At 36.0% G+C, this 19505-nt stretch overlaps 1 protein-coding gene across 15 annotated transcripts in view; it reads left to right on the top strand.

Annotated features, from left to right (window-relative positions):
• RIMS2 (regulating synaptic membrane exocytosis 2) overlaps positions 1-19505 on the top strand; it is a 590702-nt gene that overhangs the window by 205677 nt on the left and 365520 nt on the right. The gene's annotated exons all lie outside the window — the stretch shown is intronic.

Raw genomic sequence — 19505 nt, 5'->3', positions numbered from 1 at the left:
AAGCAGGTAAATATTGATGGAAGAGTTTCGTGAGTTTGATTTTCCATGGGCTAACTCTGTTATTTACTCTTTTGGCTCAGGTCTGTGGGCTTCTCCATGTTCAAAGGGTTAGACTTTTTAAAACAGTGTTTATGGTTCTTAGAGTTCCTACTTTTGGAAGGGGGAGAATGAAAAGTTTTCTTGGGAAGATTATTTTTCTATACTACATTCCTCTGTTTAAATTGAAAATTAAAAACAAAATCTGGTTTACACTATGTTTGTTATCTAGAATTGGCAGATACGTTTACATGTGAACAAGTAGAAAGTCATGCATTCTGTGGAAAAACAGATCTAAACTGTACTTATAGGATGGTGGGTTCTGAGCGTTATCAAACGCAAGTCTGTGTGCCTGACGCACAGTGAGACCAAAAAATACCAAAACATCAGAGTTTGGAGCAGAGAAAGGTATATTGCAGGGCCATGCAAGGAGATGGGCGGCTCAGGCCCCCCAAACCCCGAACTCCCCGTAAGCTTTCAGCAAAACCCTTTTATAGGAAATGTGAGGGAGGGGTGTAGTTAGTTGTCAAACTTCTTGGTGTCAGAACCTTTGTTCTTGAGGTCAGGTCATGGTCACATAACGATGTTCCTGTAAACCTCCACCAAAATGAATGTTCTTCCCTGTTCTGACAAGAAAGGGCAAGGTCCCAATGCTCCAGTTTCCCCCTCCAGGGTCCAGGCCCTGGCTAAGAGGAGGGGGTCCCTGCGCGGGCCGTTACCCGGCCTGGGAGCGTTCGTCCAGCACCCAGTCTGGGTCCTCCTGCCAGTGCCCAGGCCCGGCTGAAGAGGCAGATCTCAGCTGGTGGTGCCCTCAGGGCCGGGTTATCAGACCCTGCCCAGCCATCATCACTGAGGGAGCCAAGTGCCCAGGACCCAGCTGGCCCTCAGGCTTTTCACTTTAACTGGAGCGAATCACTTGTAGCAAATACCCGTCAGGTGAATTCCCAGCTCACAACAATTGTCCTTCTTTGAGAAGAGCCTCAACCGCAGAGGTGGACCTGAACTAATGATGTGCAGTGTTCTTGCAACTTACCCCTGACATCCGGCCGCCTCTTAGGGGGGTAGACAACTGATCTAAGCTGTACCAATTTTCAAAACTTGAATGGACAGACTGAAGCTGATTGAAGCTGTTACCTTAGTGGCAGTGTCCGTATACTCCAGGTGCTGAGGCCTCCGTTGACTGGGACCCATGGAGACTGCCGCCGCCATTAGGTCAAGGCCTGGGCCCAGCCAGTGGGCGGCCATGGCAAAGGCTCTGGAGCTTTGCAGGACACAGCCCTCAGCCTGTCCTGGGCCCCCCAGCTCACCCACCAGCCCGGAGGCCGGAGGGCCTCGAGCCCTGGAGGGGCTGGGAAGAAGGCCACGATCCACCGCTCACGGCAATTTCTGCCCAGAGGATCGCTGCGAGGCTGACTGCTGGTAGAGCGGGACCTCTAACCACTGTTCTAAGGGCCTCGTGCTAACGGCCATGCGCTGGCCAGGTATTAAGGGTGGGATGCTAAGGGCTGCCCGCCCGCCCCGCCCCTATTACAATTTGAAGGCGAAGAACAAATCTCTCCTTTAAAGTTAACATCAGATTTTGCTCAACACGAGTCCCTTAGTAACAAAAGTTGAGTTAGGTTTTGTGATGTAGACCCTCCTCCAACTTGAGGGCAACTGACCCCCGCCCATTTACACAGCGACAGCCCTTACCTGCCTTTCTGCGGAGCCTGGGCTCTGGCTGCTGGCCTGAGGTCCGGCGCTGGGCGTGGTGGTGCTGCCCTCCAGCCGCTGTGGGCCACTTGATCAGGCTTCCCTGGCCCAACACCCTGCCAGGTGCTGGGGATGGAAAAGCTCAAGCCCCAAACCCAAACGAGGGGAGTGTTGGCCAAGAACTGGAGGGCTGTGAGCCTTCAGGTATGCAGGGTTGGGGGAGGGGCTCAGCTGAGCCCGAAGAACCCGAGCGAGGCCAGCTACCGACTGGACCGCACCCCTGCGTCCGTGCCCCACCCCACACCATAGTCCCAGCCTCTCCTGTGCGCGACTTGGTGCGAGGCACACCCGCTCCTATTACGTGAGCACTCAGTTATAACAGGTAAGGTAACTGGGAGTCACTTTAGAGGGTGGCTAAAGCCATCACTCTGGTGTGTTGCTGTGTCTTGGGAGAATAATACAATGATGGCTGTGCCAGATCTTTTGAAAACTAGCAAAAGTGAAACAATGTAATCCTACCTTTGGGCAAAACAGTTGGTGATTTCATGGCTGGCGTGCTATGAACTCGTCTCAGGGCAAAATCTCAGGAACCCAGGAATTTTAAGGTTAGAGGACCATCTTAGATTGAGGACCACCTTAAGCACACAAAGATTTGAGAGCAGGCAGTTTATATGGAAGGCAATCCCAGGCACTACCTGTAGGGAAGTGGGAAATGATCCAGTTAAGAGAAAGAATACAATATTGGATGCATTCAAGAACAGGTAACCTCTTTTAGCAGCTGTGTCTTAATCTTACTGGGACTTTTGGGAGACCGGGTATTATGACCTCAAAGTTATCCCATATAATGGGCAAGGAGGCTGGGGGTATTTATCCATAAGTTTCCTTTGCTATTGGTCTAGGGCTGTTCCTGGGGTTGTTAACTCTCTAGAACTCATTGCTCAAGCATGCTCCTGTGCCAGAGAAAGCACTCAGGCAGAATATTAAAAATACAGTAAGAAAACATTACTATCTGGGGAACAGTGAAGGATACGGCAACGTGGGTTGAGACAGAAATCAAGAAAACTTGTAAAATGGCAAGTGAAATGGTCAAGGTATATGAGCTTGGGTGAAAAAAATAGATGATAACCAATGGAGATAGGATTTTAAATGAATGAATGATAATAAAATGGATAATGGGAGCAGACTCCTGCAAAAACTAGATAGCTGCATGAGATAGTTTCCTTTGGACTTTAGAGAGGTTGGTTTGGGAAGAAAAAAGGAAATACTAAAACACTGGGTCACATAATCGATTAGTAAGTTTTGGAGTGCATGTTGTCAGGAGGTTACGGATGTTAAAAATAAATCCAACAAATTTACGACTAATTAATTCATCATTGTAGGGAAGCTAGAAGCATATCTCTAATCTTTGAAGAAGGTGGTAATAAGAACAAATATATTTCTTTCAATATTATCTCTTAATGCTTCTTTCAGTGACAAACTACTAGCCTGAATAAACAGTAGAATCTGACCCATTATGGGGAAGCAAGGTGTAGTAGTTCCTTTTTTTCTTTTGCCTGGTGCCTTTGACAGCTATAACTAGTAAATGCACACTTTAATGACTCAGTGTATCCTGTAATTATATCCTTGCTTTCTGAACCTCATACAAGTCAGACCAATAGCTTCTTTTGTTAATAAGAATTACTTTTAGTCAGGGAAGAAGTTAGAGTTTAATATCAGATTTGGTAGTTATGCCTAGAAAATGGAATTGGTTATAATTTGTATAAAGTTTTATTTGGAAAGTACTTTCCCTTCAAGAGTAATATAATTCCCCTTATCAACAGCAAGAAAGAGCCTATGGTTTGTTATTTTTTAAATGCAGATTCTGTATTAATTTATTAGGCATGTATCTTTGAACCTTTTGAATTCTTTCCCCTAGAGCAAGGGATCAGCAAATTACATCCCTGGCACCAAATCTGTGCCATCTGTCTTTTGTAAACAGAGTTTTATTGGAACACAGTCACATCTATTAGTTTACTTATTATCTATGGCTGCTTTCAGCTACTATTGTAGTTATAAGAGTTGAGTAGCTGCAAGAGACCATGTTATATGGCCTTCATAGCCTAAAATATTTACTTTATGACCCTTTACAAAAAAAGTTTGCCTTTTCTTGCCCAAGAGAGTAAGTAGTTAGTTCTCTAAGTGGTGTTGAAATTTCTCCTTTCTTTGCTCATTTTCTTTTGTTACTATTTAAATTACTTCAGTTAAGCCTGTTTTCTTGTTAGCCTTACCTCCCGCTCCTCTCTCTCTCTCTCTCTCTCTCTCTCTCTCTGTCCCTGTCTCTCTCTCTCTCCCCATGTTTTTCTCCTTTCTTACCACAGTGGGTCTTTCAGCAGTATTTGACTTGGACAGTAAAATGGAGGATCTCACAAAAAATATAACTCCAGTTTAAAGTATTCTTAGTAATTTGTTCTTCAATACCATTCAGAAACCAGTGGCCTCAAAAAGAGAAACTTTGGTTTAATTAAATTTAAATCTATGGACCTAGAAGTATGTTTGAGAGAAAAGTGTGTTACATTTCCTTCTTTCTAGGAGCTTTAGTTTAATCTTTAACTATATACTGCAGTGGTTTTGACCTGTTTTATGACTTTTTACTTCTCTCACAGATCTTAGCACGGTGCTTTACACATAGACCTTTAGTATTTACTGAGTGAATGAATACCAAGTTGGCTCTAGACCTTAGCTTTGAGTTAATGAGTATTTACTTAATTCATTTATTCATAAAAATGGCAAATGTTTATTATCAACTTAGGTACAAAATATTGTTAGAGATTTTCAAATATATTTTTTTAAATTTCAAAATACGTATTGAAATAACCACTTTTTTTGTTATGTGCAGTTTGTTTACCCTCTCCCTTACTATTTCCCCCAGGAGTGCCCAGTGTTTTCTCAGTCTTTAATTTACATCCATATAACCTGACGATCTTATTAAAATATAGATTTGAATTTGATAGGTCTGAGGTAGTACCCAAGAATCTGTGTTTCTAACAAGCTCCCAAGTGATGCCAATACTACTTACTAGTGGAGACCAGTAGCAAAGCACAAAGGCATCTAGAGATATATTAGGGAGGGAAACACCAGTGTCCTTTAATAGCTCAGTGGCAGTTGTCCTTTGTAGCTCTGTCACTAAGAGGCATAACACTTAGTGGACCTTTGTGGTTCTTAGAGGCAACATTGTTCCACATTTGAGTATATTGTTTTGACACATTTACTGAGTGGGGCACAGGTTGACCACATTCATGTAGGTGTAAGTATCTGACTCCTTTATTATGACATCTTGGGTTGTTGTGCCTGAGCATTTACTTATTTAAATATATTTTATTTTTTATAAATTATTTATTTTCCCTTTTATTATAGAGTTAGGAACATATATGTGTCTTAAAAATTATGTAAATTCTTAGGACATTTTTTTCTCTGGATTTCCTTTTCAGGGTAGTAAAGGGGATGTTACAAAGAATTTGTTTTACAAAGAGGCTTTGGCGTGGAAGAGGGTTGTGAACCACTGGGTTAGAGGATCTAAGATGGGATTTAGAGGAGGGTGGGTGAAATAGCCATTTTTAAAACAATATTATTTTGTTAAAAAATTACAGAAAAACCAAAGTAAAACTGTTTTAGAACATTGAGTTGATGTTTTATACATTTGGAATTATTTAAAAGTTGGATGCTCATATTTTCCATAGTTGAAAATTAGTGAAATTTAGGAAACAGCTAATTGTTTTTTCTTTTATGTAACATTTTACTATTTATTTATTTAGTACTTCCTGGAATGTTGGGAGAAGTTAAAAAGTAAGAAATATTATTGCTAATTTGTATGGTGGAAGAGATACAAAAACTGGAAGTTAGAAGATATAGGTCCTGTTCTAACTTCTTCCCTTTACTGTTAGCATTTGTAGATGTATATCTTTGTGTTCACTTTTCTCATCTCTGAAATAGGAAAGGCATTCTCCAAGATCTTGAAAAGACCTCCAGGTCTAAAATTATTTGTTATGTTGTATTTTATGGTCTTCTGCCATGGTATAAACTTGGAAGCATTCTCTTCCATTTTTTCTTCCTCTCCTATAATTGATAGTATTGTGTTCAATTAGTAGAGGATTGTATTCATTCATATTAAACTCATTATTATAATCAGTTTATTCAACAAATATTTATCGAATTTCAGTATAGATATTACTTGTTACCACATGGTCAAATAATTTCACCATGATTCATATTTAAAATTGAATATATTGGCAATATTAGGTTAAATCTTCACTAAGAACATTTTCACTGTGATCTTGTAATTGTATTACTATGTAATATTTCTTACTCTATTTTCCCTACTTCCTTATTCTATTGTGAAACAAAAGTTTAAAAGTGATAGGAAAAAGTAACATAGTTACCTGCTGTTAATGGACTATGAAGCATTTTTAAGAAGCATCACTACAAACAATCAATATTTTATAGGCATTACAGATTCTTAAGTATTTACTTCTGCATTTTACTGCTTAAATAATGACACAATGAAAGTACTGAGAGACTACATTATGATTTTGTCTGGAATTTTAATTAGACAAGAGTGGAAAACAAAAAAGTCATGTGACTAAATTACATCTCAGTGCATTTTGTTAGATGGTGAAAAATGCTACCAGGTGTAAGTGATGACAAGAGAGTAATACAATATAAATCGATTATCTTAGATCTAAAGTGTAAAGTTTTAAAGCAAGTTAAAACTTGTATAATGAATAGTTAACAGTTTGGTAATAACCATCATTTCTTTATTGTCTGTTACTGTTGATCATCCAAGTATCTTTGTGAGCATTTGATTATTTTAAAGTAAAAGTAATAATTAAAATATATGTTTAAGACTTCTGCTATATATATAGATGGAATAATAAGGCCTCGATTTACCTTTTTTCCTGAAACATCTGTAAAAATAGACAAACTATTTGAAACAATTGTTTTTAAGAAATTGGGCATCAGGCAACAAAGGAGAATAATACCTGAGAAATGGGAAATAAAGCGAGCCTTATAATTGCCTTAGCATACTGCTTTGAGAGTTTCCAGGATGTTGCAAGGGAGAGGAGTATAGGCAGAGCCCAGAGGTCTTCCTGAGTTGAGGAGACAGTTCTGAGGGTATGGGGAGACCAAGGCAGCTGGAGTTTTCTAGAAAGAGTACCAGAGAGGAGAGAGCTGAACAGCAAGATATCCTGGAGATCTACAGATGGTAATTCTTGTGTATTCAGTGGAGGAATGATTGGGACATGCATGTGAAGAAACTGCTCGAGGCCAGGGAAAGAATCATCCAAAATGATTAGAGAAACACTGGCCTGCATTCACACAGGAACAAGAATAGTGTCTGTTCCCAGCAGCCAGACTAGAAAACCTCAAGATTCCTGGAACTCTGGGTAGAGTATTTTGGAAAGTCTTGCCTCAGCAGTGGGGAATAATCAATGCTAAACTGGGTACTGCTCTCAGACAGAATAACAAATCAAAAAAACAAGACCTGAAAGGATCAGCCTGTTTCCAAGTAACTTAATTGCCTCCCAGAACAAAGTTCAAGAAGATTTATAGGAATACAAAAATATCCAGCACCCAACAAAATTAAAGTCACAATGTTTGGCATTCAGTCAAAAATAACCAGGCAAAACAGCAGGAAAGCACAATCAATAGTGAGAAAGTAATCAGACACTGGACACCAATCCAGAAGTGACACAGATATTAGAATGAGCAGGCAAGAACATTAAAAAAGTTACTATAATTGTATTCCATATAATTTTAAAAGTTAAGTAGAAATATGTAATATATGAAAATAAATGCTAAAATGATCTAATGCTAAAATGAGATGAGAATTATAATATTGGAAATGAAAAATGCACTTGATGGGGATAATGGAATTTGAGGTATTGAAGAAGAAAAGATTAGTGGATTTGAAGACAAACCAATAGAAATGATCCAAATTGAAACACAGAATAAAAAAATGAATAAAATAATTTAAAAAGTGAAAGAGAATCATGAACTAAGGGACAATATCAAGCAGTTAATATACACGTCCTGGAAGGGGGAGGAGAGCATGCAGAGTACAAAGAAAAATGTAAAGAAATGATTGCCAGAATTTTTTCAGATTTCATAAAACTACAAATCTTTAGCTCTGAGAAGGTCTACAAACTCCAAACACAAGAAACATGAAGAAAACTACACTAAGGCATATCATAATCCAGTTTCATAAAATAAGTAATAGAGAAGCAATCTTAAAATCAGCCAGAGAAAAAAGACATGTTTATATATAGACATGCTTACAAAGATAAAGATGACAGCAGATTTCTTGTTGGAAACAATGTAAGAGAGATGAGAATGAAGCAAATGTCTTTAAAGTACTAAGAGATTTAAAAACATAAATAAGCCATCAACCAGTATTTTATACCCAGTGAAAATCTTTTAAAAATGAAGGCAAAAATACCTTTTCAGACATACAAATGCTGAAAAAATTCATCACCAGCATAACTGCATTGTAGGAAATGATAAGCAGAGTCCTCTAGGCAGAAGGAAAATTATACCAGATAGATATATGTATCTACACAAGAAATGAAGAACAATGGCAGTGATAAATACATGGGTAAATATATAATCCTTTCTTCTTGTTACTTAAAAATCTTTAGAAGATAATTGTTTAAATAAAAACAATAATAATGTATTTTGGAGTTCATACCATATGTGAAATAAAATATATGACAACAATGGCATAACATTTGGGATGGGAAACATAGAAGTACACTATTGCAAAGCTCTTTCATTATATTTGAAGTGGTGTAGTACTGTTTGAAGAGGGACTATGATAGGTTAAAGATGTGTATTATAAACCCTTAAATGACAAAACAAAGAATTATAGCTAATAGATCAACAAAGGAGATAAAGTGGAATACAAAATATACTCAGTCAAAAGACAGAAAAAGGGAGAAAAGGAAAAAATACGTCAGACAAGTAGAAAACAGAGCAAGATTGATGGACAAACCTAACCATATTGATAATCGTGTTAAATATAATTGTCTAAACACCTCAAGGCACAGATTTTCAGATTGGTAGTAACTGAAAACCGAACAATACACTATCTACAAGAAACAGACTTTAGGGGCTTCCCTGGTGGCGCAGTAGTTAAGAATCTGCCTGCCAATGCAGGGGACATGGGTTCAAGCCCTGGTCCAGGAAGATCCCACATGCCACGGAGCAACTAAGACCGTGTGCCACAACTACTGAGCCTGCGCTCTAGAGCCCACGAGCCACAACTACTGAGCCCACGTGCCACAACTACTGAAGCCCGCACGCCTAGAGCCCGTGCTCTGCAACAACACAAGCCACCGCAATGAGAAGCCCGCACACCACAACAAAGAGTAGCCCCTGCTCGCCACAACTAGAGGAAGCCTGCGTGCAGCAATGAAGCCCCAATGCAGCCAAAAAAAAAAAAAAAAAAAGAAACAGACTTTAAATATAAAGACAGACATAGCTAAAAAAGTAAGAGAATGGAAAAGATATACTGTGCTAAGCCTACTCATAAGCTAGCTATATTCAGATCAAAGTAGATTTCAGTGCAAACAATCTTATTAAGAGTGAAGAATGTTGCATCACAGTAATAAAGAAGTCAGTTAATCAATAGGACATAAAAATCCTAAATATCTGTGTCTATATTAATAGAGGTTCAAAATACATGAAGGAAAAACTGATAAAACTACAAGGAGAAATCAACAAATCCACAATTATGATTGGAGATATCAATACTCTTCTCTCAATAAGTGATAGAATAAGTAGGCAGAAGCTCATCAAAGATATAGTAGACTTGAACAACAGTATCAACCAACCTGACCTAATTGATATTTACAGAACAATCCAGCAAACAACAATTTTGTTACCCCTAACAAATCATTAGGGGTACATAGAATAGTAACCAAGGTAGACTACGTTCTGGCCTTTAAGTAAGTCTCATTAAATTGAAAGGAATTCAAGTAATAAAATATGTCCTCTGATCACAATGAAATTACATTAGAAATCAGTAACAGAAAGACCTTTGGAAAATCCCCCAATATTTGGAAGCTGAATAACACACTTTAAATAACCTGCAGATCAAAGAAGACATCAAAAGAGAACGTAGAAAACATTTTAAACTTTCATTAAAATGAAAACACAACACCAGAATTTGTAGGATGCCACTAAAGCAGTACTTAGGGCACAATTTATAGCACTAACACTGGTATTAGAAAATAAGAAAGTTCTTAAAGCATTGATCTTGGTTAGAGGTCCAAACACTACCTGATTTGAAAACATTATAAGTCTGCAGTAATTAAAACAGTATGGTATTGACATAAAGAAAAATGGATCAAGGAAACAGAATGGAGAGTCTGTAATATGTACCCACTCATATTGACAACTAATTTTCAACAAAGGTACAAAGGCAATTAAACAGAGAAAGGACAGAAAGGAGAAGAAGACTTAAAGCAGGTTGTACTGTAACAATGAATATCCATTTAGAAAATGAAATTTGAAGCTTGCTTTTTTACCATAAAAAAAACCCAAAAATGGATCATAGCTGTAAATATAAAAATTAAAAGTATAAAACTTCTAGAAGAAAATGGTTGTGACCTTGCTTTGGGCTAAAACTATAAAGCTTCCAGGAGGAACCAGAGAAGACTATCTTCGTGACGTAGGCAAGGATTTTGTAGATAAACACAAGAAGTGCTAATCATAAAAGGCAAAAAAAATGACAAAATAGACATCATCAAAATTAAAACTTTGTTCATCAAAGATACTAAGAAAATGTATAACCAAATTATACTTCAAGAAATTTCAGGAGAAAATATTTGCAATACATGTAACTTAAAAAGAATATAAAGAGCCCTTACATTTAAATAATAGAAGTAAAAATAACCCTAAAAAGTGCAAAAGTATTTTCTTCGCAACAGAAATACACAAATGGCTAATAAACAAAAGAAAAATGTCCTATGTCTTTAGTCATTTGGGAGATGCAAAGCAAGATGACCATGAGATACTTTGATGCGCTCACTTGGGAAGCTACAATTAAAAAAAAAAAACAATGAAAAACCTGATATCACTTAACATCTGTGAAGATTTGGAGCAATTGGATCTCTAATACTTTGCTGGTGAGAGTTTAAAACATGTAAAATGGTACAAGCGTTTTGGAAAAGTGTTTGACAGTTTCTTATAAAATTAAATATACACTTGTCTGTGCCCCAGTAATTCTACTTTTAGGTATTTACCTATGAAAAATGGAATCATATGTGTACAAAAATACTTGTGTATTAAGGTTTATCGCAGCTTTGTTCTTAGTAGCCCCCAAATGGAAACTTCCCACATGTCCACCAATCGGGTGAATGGATAAACAAATTTTGGTAAATTCAAATAAAAGTATTGTTCATTAATAAAACTAGAGAACTATTTACACGCACAGAAACACAGATGTCTCAAAACCATTGTGCTGAGTGAGAGAATCTAGACATAAAAGAGTATATAATATACGATTCCATGTATATTAAGGTCAACAGGAGACAAAACAAATCTTTAGTGGAAGAAATCATAACAATGCTTTTGCTGGGGAAACTTCCTGGAGTGATGGAAATGTTCTGTGTCTTGAGAGGGATATGGATTACTAGTTGTATATATTTGTCAATAGCTATTGTAGTGTTACACTTAAGATTTGTATACTTTTTACTGAATGTAAATTATATTTCAATAAAAAATTAAAAGGGAATTATGTGCATAATTGCTACATTAAATTGTTTAAATTAAAAATTTCCCAGTTTTATTGAAATATAATTGACGTACATTGCATTAATTTGTGTGCAACATGATTTGATATATGTATATATTGCAAAACGATTTCCACAATAAGTTTGGTTAACATCCATCACCTCACTTGGTTATACATTTTTTTTCTTGTGATGAGAACCTTTAAGATCTTCTCTCTTATGTTTCCTACATTTTAAGATTGCTAGTTTCATTGAAATTTTATTGGTATTAAATACTTAAGATTTATTGTTAAATTGCATCAGAAGTGGATAATTTTTCTTCATAATCTTTCAACAATGGCTCTTTTTAATAGATTCAGAGATGTCCATATTTATAGAATGCTGATAGTAGACCTAGAATCAAACCAATTATATTTAGAGTTTACTAAGTGTGGATTACATATGATGTACAGACTATGTGGATTGTTTCTATGAGCTCTCCGATGAAACTGTGACATAATTCTTATGAATCTTATTCAAAATGGTTATATGGGGTATGTGGCGAGGGAAAACTAACATGAAGATGAGAGGAGGTAGATAAAGAGATGTAAAGGGAAATAATTTTTAAAGGGAAACGATGTATAGTTAAGAAGGAGATTAGACTGTAAAGAGCCAAGGAACTAGAAAAGGTAAAACTCCGACGGTTGCCTTAGGAGAAAAAGAATCTTAATAACGTGGAAGCAAGTGGCCTTATAACCTTTATTCCTAGATATTTCTTGTATAATTTTTAGAATATCAGATGAAACAACAAGGCAACAAAGATGACTAGATATTGGGTGGGACTTCCAGTAATTTATGCACATTCAATAAATGGTTGGTGCAGATGCTGAATGAGTGCAAACTGTAATACTAATGCCTTTGACGTGACCAGTGTCATTTCTGTAGCATCTTTGTCTTTTATTGGCAGAACAATCAATCAGTAGACATGAAGATATATAATGGCATTTTCTCATATAGCGAACACTGAAGAGATGTCTTTATTTTTAAGAATATGATATGAGTACCTGAAGACAAAGTATGACTTCTTTTTAAAAGGATGTTTAACATATTATGAGAATTGGTTTGACTGTGTAGAAGTCAGATAGGCTGTTCACTCAGAATAAGTAATTTTAATAGTTTTAACGTCAATATTTAGGTGAAAAAAGAGAGTATTCCTATTTTCAATTGAATTAAGCTTGAACCATTGTCAAGTTTCTTTCATTTAAGTGACCTATAAATAGAATTGCAATACATGCCAGTTTGCCCAGGACAGTCCAGTTTACACCTGCTCTCCTGGCAGCCTGCATAGGTTGGCATTTGTCCTGGATTTTTTTATGTGAAAGATTTTATTAAGCATTGCATTATAAGCTGGATGGAGTTTGATAGGTCTCCGCCTGGTACTTATAGCTTCTGACGTGACTTCATTCTGTGTGGGATTCATGTGCAGTGAACAGAATTCTCATCTGAAATACAGCCAGCAATAATCTATCTTTTCCCCAACTTTTCGGACAGAAGGTAACGAACATTTCTCTTTTAAGGACAGGATGCAGAGTGCTTGCTGACAAAATGAAGTGTGATTGAAAGGTCTCTGGTGGTGGTGTGAGAGGTATTTGACATTGCTGCCCCACTTACCCTTTGGTGTATAGGCCAGCTTTGTCATGACTCATTCTTTAGCATTTGAGATGCAGGAATCAAGGTTTGTGTGAGACTTTGGAAAATTTAGATAGGTGCATATGAAATATGTGCAAGAAATAGAGGCTGAACAATCTTGTAGAATGTGTGGAAAGTAGTCTGGATGTTTTTTCTACAGTGGTATTGTCATTTATTGCATAGTGTAAACATACAACTATTTATGTATTTTATTATTTGGTAATTTTAAAAACTTTTGCAGTAAATATTTCATCAGCAAGGTGCTAAAAAATGAAAATGTGTTTTAACTGATTGTGTGTAACCTGTACAAAATTTTCGTTTCATTTGCCATCTACTAGGGGGCTCATAGTCACTGAATACGTGAATTCAAAAAAGAAAATAATATCTGGTAAAAAAGCAACATCTATTTCAAAAGTTAGTATAGTTATTTTAAGAAGAACCAAAAATGACAGAATAAGACAGATACAGAGGTGTATTTTGTATGTCATTCTGTGAAGCATGACTTTTCTTTTACATGAAATGACTGTGCTTTAAAATTAATTTTAGTCGTTTTGAATTCCAAGTTTCTTTGTGCACTCAAAAAGTAAATTATTGGCTTCATTAACAGAAGAACGCCATTGCACTGGTAAGTGTTGACCTTTTAAAAAGCATTTTAAAAGTGGTGGTTAGCAACTATAAGACACTGAAAATTTTCTCTACAAAAGTAAGGGAGGAATTGAACAAATTAGACAAATTTCATGATGTAAGAGTCATGTGTATTTTCTTCATCAATGTATTCCTAGCACCTCACATAGAAATTGATACGTAGTGTGCTCAGTGAACAGTTGTTGAAAAACTGAATGAATGGAATAATAAAATAGCTTAAGGAAAAGGGGGGATGAATTATAAGGATATTGGGGTGTCTGACAGAAAGAACCCCGGGAAAAGAATGAGGATAGACTTTATGAACAATTGGAGTTATGGATTCAAATACTACAAACTCTATCTCAGCATCTTTTTTTCTATTTCTCAGCCTATCTATTCTATTCTTTGGTCTCTCCAAAATGTTTTTCACTATTCAGCAGTTCTACATGGTGGGAAAGATGACCACCAGTAGAAATTTGTTGAATAAATGAATGAAAAGAGTATTGTAGTAGCCTTCATATTGAAAATCAGTATATTATTGGCATATGTATTGTACATAATGCTTGGGAATTTATATGATAAGTTACTTAAAGAAAAGCGATATAGACAGATTGATTAGTTAAGAAACAAAACTTTGCTATGAAAATGCAGTTAAGGTCTGAGATAACACATAGTTGAACTAGGATTTATGCTACTTAGGGTTGAGATAGAGCAGGAGTATAAACTCTTGCTATTTGAAACCTATTAAAATGTCTCACCATTTTACTATATAAGAGTATTTTAGGATGGGCTGTGTGCATTTTGGTCTGACATTCAATATCAAAATTGATCTTCCCAGTGGACCATAAAAAAATCACCTGGTCTAAAAAAGGATATAAATAGAATTTTATGTTTCATGCCTCTTAAACTGGGTGCAAAGTCAAGAGCAGCAACTTCTGAATTCATTCATAGCATATAATTTTTAGTAAAATTAGATTAATTTATTTTTTCTTTATCAGCAAGTGTTAGGAGTTATTTTCTCCTAAATGAATTAGTATTATTCTATATTCTTAGCATTATTCTATAGAGATAGCTTTGATAGCTACTTGAAAAATAACTATGGTAATTTGAAATATGGTTTAAGATCTTATTCCATAATTACCCACATTTTTGATTCGCATCTTCTTTTGAATTCTTGTTTTTGGAGTAAATTTTAAGACTTTCGAGATCATATGGAAGGATTGTCTTATGCTTCAAAGTGTATTTCTTCTTCTATGTATTATCTCCCTGTTCTATATACATACTCCATACCCTAGCCACTCGGTTTCTTTTTCTCCTACAATCACTGTTACTATTTTTGTTAGTGTGTATTTTTATAGTTATTCTCGGCAAATATGAGAATATATTTTTACATATATAAATATTTACATATGTAAATATATAAATATTTATATATAAAATATATGTACATATGTGTTCCTTTAAAATGATAGCATATATATAGTATCCTGTTATTTTGTTTTCATTTAATAACATATGTTTACCAGTACCTAATGATTGTTCTTCACCATTATTTTTAATGGATGCGTCAAAATTATTTAGTCCCTAATGATTGACACTTAGGTTATTGCCAAATTTTTTTGCTATTACAAACACTGTTGTAATAAATAATCTCACATATATATGGATACATATATATGTTTATACTAAAAAATTTTGTATAAGAGTAAATCTGTAAGATAAACTAAAATTTCTGGAAGTGGAATCACTTGGTCAAAAATTATGTGCAGTTTAATTTTTTTTGTTGGCCTTGCCAAATTGTTTGCTATAGAGAATGTACCAATTTATACTTCTATCCACAATTATTAGGAATCTGTTTTCGAATTCTTTAGCCAATGCAATGTTATAAAACTTTTAATCTTTACCAGTCTGCATTATACTCTTAATCTTTCTTTCTTATATCATAAATAAGTCAAGTTGAGCATTTATGTATATGTTTAAGAACGTTTAGATTTCTTTTTTCTCTTTGAACTCTCTCTTCAAATAGCTTGCCCATTTTTCTATTGAGTTGTTAGTCTTTATCTAAATGGATTTTTAGCATCTCCATTTGTATTATGGAAAATAACCCTTTGTGGAATGGATTGTATATTAATTTTCTAATGCTGTGTAACAAATTACCACAAACCTGGTGGCTTAAAACAACATAAATTTATTATCTCAGTCTCTGTGGGTCAAGGTCAGGCTACAGGTTATTCTGGATCCTTGGCTCAGGGTCTCACTAGGCGGAAATCAAGGAGTTGGCTGGGGCTGTGATCTCATCTGATGCTCAGGGTCCTTTTCCAATCTCACTGATTGTTGGCAGAATTCAGTGCCTTGCAGTTGTATGACTGAGGGCTTCAGCTCTTAGAGTCCACCCACAGTTCCCTGCCAAGTGTCCCTCCCCGCAGCATGACAGTTTTTCTTTAAAACCAACAGAAGAATCCCTGTGCTGCTCTGAGTCTCTCTGACTTCTCTCTCTGACCTCTATAAACTATCTTTTAGCTTACTTGATCAGGCTCACGTTCCATAATTTACCTTTTGATTAATTTAAAGTCAACGGAGTAGATATCTTAATTATATCCAAAAATCACCTTACTTTTGTCATATAATGTAACCTGATCATGGAAGTTAAATCCCGTCATATCCACAGGTTCTGCCCACACTCCAGGGAAGGGGATAACACAAGGTTTGTACACAGGGTGGTGGGAATCTTAGGGGTTATTTTAGAAGTCTGCTTACCTCAGATTGCAAATACTTTTTCCCAGTTTGTTATTATCTTTTGACTTTGCTTATATTGTTCTCTTTCCAATGTATAAACATAAGTACACCTTTTACTGTAGTAGAATATTTTTTCTTATACTACTCTCCATATTTTTAAAAAATGGAGATATAATTCATTTGCAAAAAAATTCACCCCTTTAAAGTATAAAAGTCAGTGGATTTTGGTAGATTTATGAATTTGTGCAACCATTACAACTGTCTAATTCCAGAACATTTCCATCACCCCCAAAAGAAACTCTATACCCATTAACAGTTACTCCCCATCCTCCCCTGCCATCAGCTCCCTGACACCACTGATCTACTTTATATCTCTATGGTTTTGCCTGTTCTGGACATTTCATAAAAATAGAATCATACAATATGTGGCCTTTTGTGTCTGGCTTCTTTCACTTAGCACAGTGTTTTCCAGGTTCATGCATGTTGTAGCATACATCAGTAGTTTGTTCATTTATGGCTGAGTAATATTTAATTGTACGGATATACCACATTTTGCTTATCCATTCGTCAATTCATGGACATTTGAGTTGTTTCCACTCTTTTTTTTTTTTTTTTTTTCCACTCTTTTGTCTATTATGAATAATGCTGTTATGCAAGTTTTTGTGTGGACATATGTTTTAGATTCTTCTGTCTTGTCTTTTTGATTATAGTCATCCTATTGAGTGTGAAGTTTTATCTCATTGTGGTTTTGATTTGCATTTCCCTAATGATTCATGATGTTTATCATCTTTTCTTGTGCTTATTGATCATTTATATATCTTCAATGGAGAAGTGTCTAATCCTTTGTTGTGGCCCTCTCCTCACTAAGATTAAAAAATATTGCTATGATTTCTTCTAATACCATTATGATTTTACTTTTACATTGTAAAAGAGTGAGCTGTCAGAAATTTACTAAACTATGGTGTGAGATGCAGATCCAACCTTACTTTATTTTGCACAAGATTACTCCTTTGGCTACTATATTTATTGAATGGTCAATCTGTTCTTCCCACTGCTTTGAGATGCCATTTTATCACATATTGAATTATATGCTAGAGTTATATTTTTATAGGTGTTCTGTACTGTTCTATTGATCAGTTTGTTCAAAACATGTATCTAGTTTCAAAAACCATTTTATTCCTTAAACAATCCAAACTATTAGTTGTTGAAAGCAAGAAACTTGGCAACATGAGCTTTAGTAATACCCTTAATTTCATAGTTATTTAACTGTCTTGTGGTGTATATTGGACTATGCAATGAGTGAATTATGAAGAAGTGGGAAAGTCCTGGAGAGCTGAAAGGTTATGTTTTTACCAATACTTCTTCCAGTTATATACTTTGAATGTGTTAGTGGCCAGAGTGAAAATGAGAAGAGAAATAGCAGTTATGATAGAAATGAAGAATGAAAGATCCTTTCCGTGTAATATATTGCTGGAAATGCCATTGATAAGCCAAATGACAAGTAAGGGATCATCTCAGCTTTTGAATGATTAAAAATTAACCTGTATTTATAATTTTTGCCACCAGATGGTGAAAGTACTTCTCAAAAGCAAGACAAGTTAATTCTGTGATTATTCCACCTGAACTAGATACAGAGTCGGTTGTAGACTAATACGTGGATTAAGCTGGCATTTGAGATTGTGAGATACAGTACTTCTTGTGTATCATTGCCTTTCATATTCAAATATGATATTTATCCCCAAAATGTTTATCTCTAGTTCTGAGGTCTTCATGTACCAGACTTGTATTTTCAACTGCAGGTTGTGCAGTCTTCCCTTTTGTTCCACAAATATGTCAGAATCAAAGTGTTCTGAATCTTGTGTCTGTTTCCTCCCAAAGTAGCAGCTTTCTTGACATTCTCTAGCCCTGCTGGTTGCACCACCAGTCATCCTGCTGCCCAAGTTAAGATACCTAGGTATTATTTCCTAATCCTCTTCCTCTTGATTTTCATAGAAAGTTTTTGGGCAATTCCACTTTTGTTACTGCTCTGTTCAGGCATTAACTGTGTCTTGCTTTCTTTCTGACTTCCTGCTTCTCAGTTTATTTGCTTTTCTACATATTCTACTTTGTTTCCAGAACTGTGCTTTTTAAGTATAGATATGATGAAGTCATTTATTTGCTCACTTTTGATGTCTTCCCATTTTGTACTTAAAGTTCCAATCCTTAGTTTTCTAAGGGAAATTAACATTTATTGAGTACCTACTCTGTTCTAGACTCTGTGAAAAAATTTAAGGCATTGAATTTTAATTTCCATAATGATGTTGTAAGGTGGGATTTAAGAGACCCCTTCTGATACGGCAATGATTTCTCAAGATTCCAAAATTAGAAGTAGAATTTCAATTGAAACATTGTTTTTCTGACTCAAAACCCTATCATTCTACTTTTTTTTAAAAAATTAATTAATTAATTAATTTATTTTTGGCTGTGTTGGGTCTTCGTTTCTGTGCGAGGGCTTTCTCTAGTTGCGGCAAGCGGGGGCCACTCTTCATCGCGGTGCGCGGGCCTCTCACTATCGTGGCCTCTCCTGTTGCGGAGCACAGGCTCCAGACACGCAGGCTCAGTAGTTGTGGCTCACGGGCTTAGTTGCTCCGCGGCATGTGAAATCTTCCCAGACCAGGGCTCGAACCCGTGTCCCCTGCATTAGCAGGCAGATTCTCAACCACTGCGCCACTAGGGAAGCCCCCATTCTACTTTTTGAGGCTCACTATCATCTGTCCTTTCTAACCTCATCACTCACCACTTTTTTTCTCTCCCCCCACCAACCTACAGCTACAGCAGATAACTAATGAATTAAAAAAATCCTTCATTCTTAAAATTTTAAGTATTTGCTCATGCTGTTCCTCTTATTTAGAATTCTGTTCTCTCTAGGTTTACACTAATTCAACAAATATTTATTGAGTGTCGATTGTGTGAGAGACAGATTTCTAGGTGCTGAGGGTATAG

The sequence above is a fragment of the Balaenoptera borealis genome, assembly GCF_965194805.1.
Source record: "Balaenoptera borealis genome assembly, chromosome: 17".
NCBI classification, from domain to species: Eukaryota; Metazoa; Chordata; class Mammalia; order Artiodactyla; family Balaenopteridae; genus Balaenoptera; species Balaenoptera borealis.
This window is presented reverse-complemented; position numbering and strand designations above follow the sequence as displayed.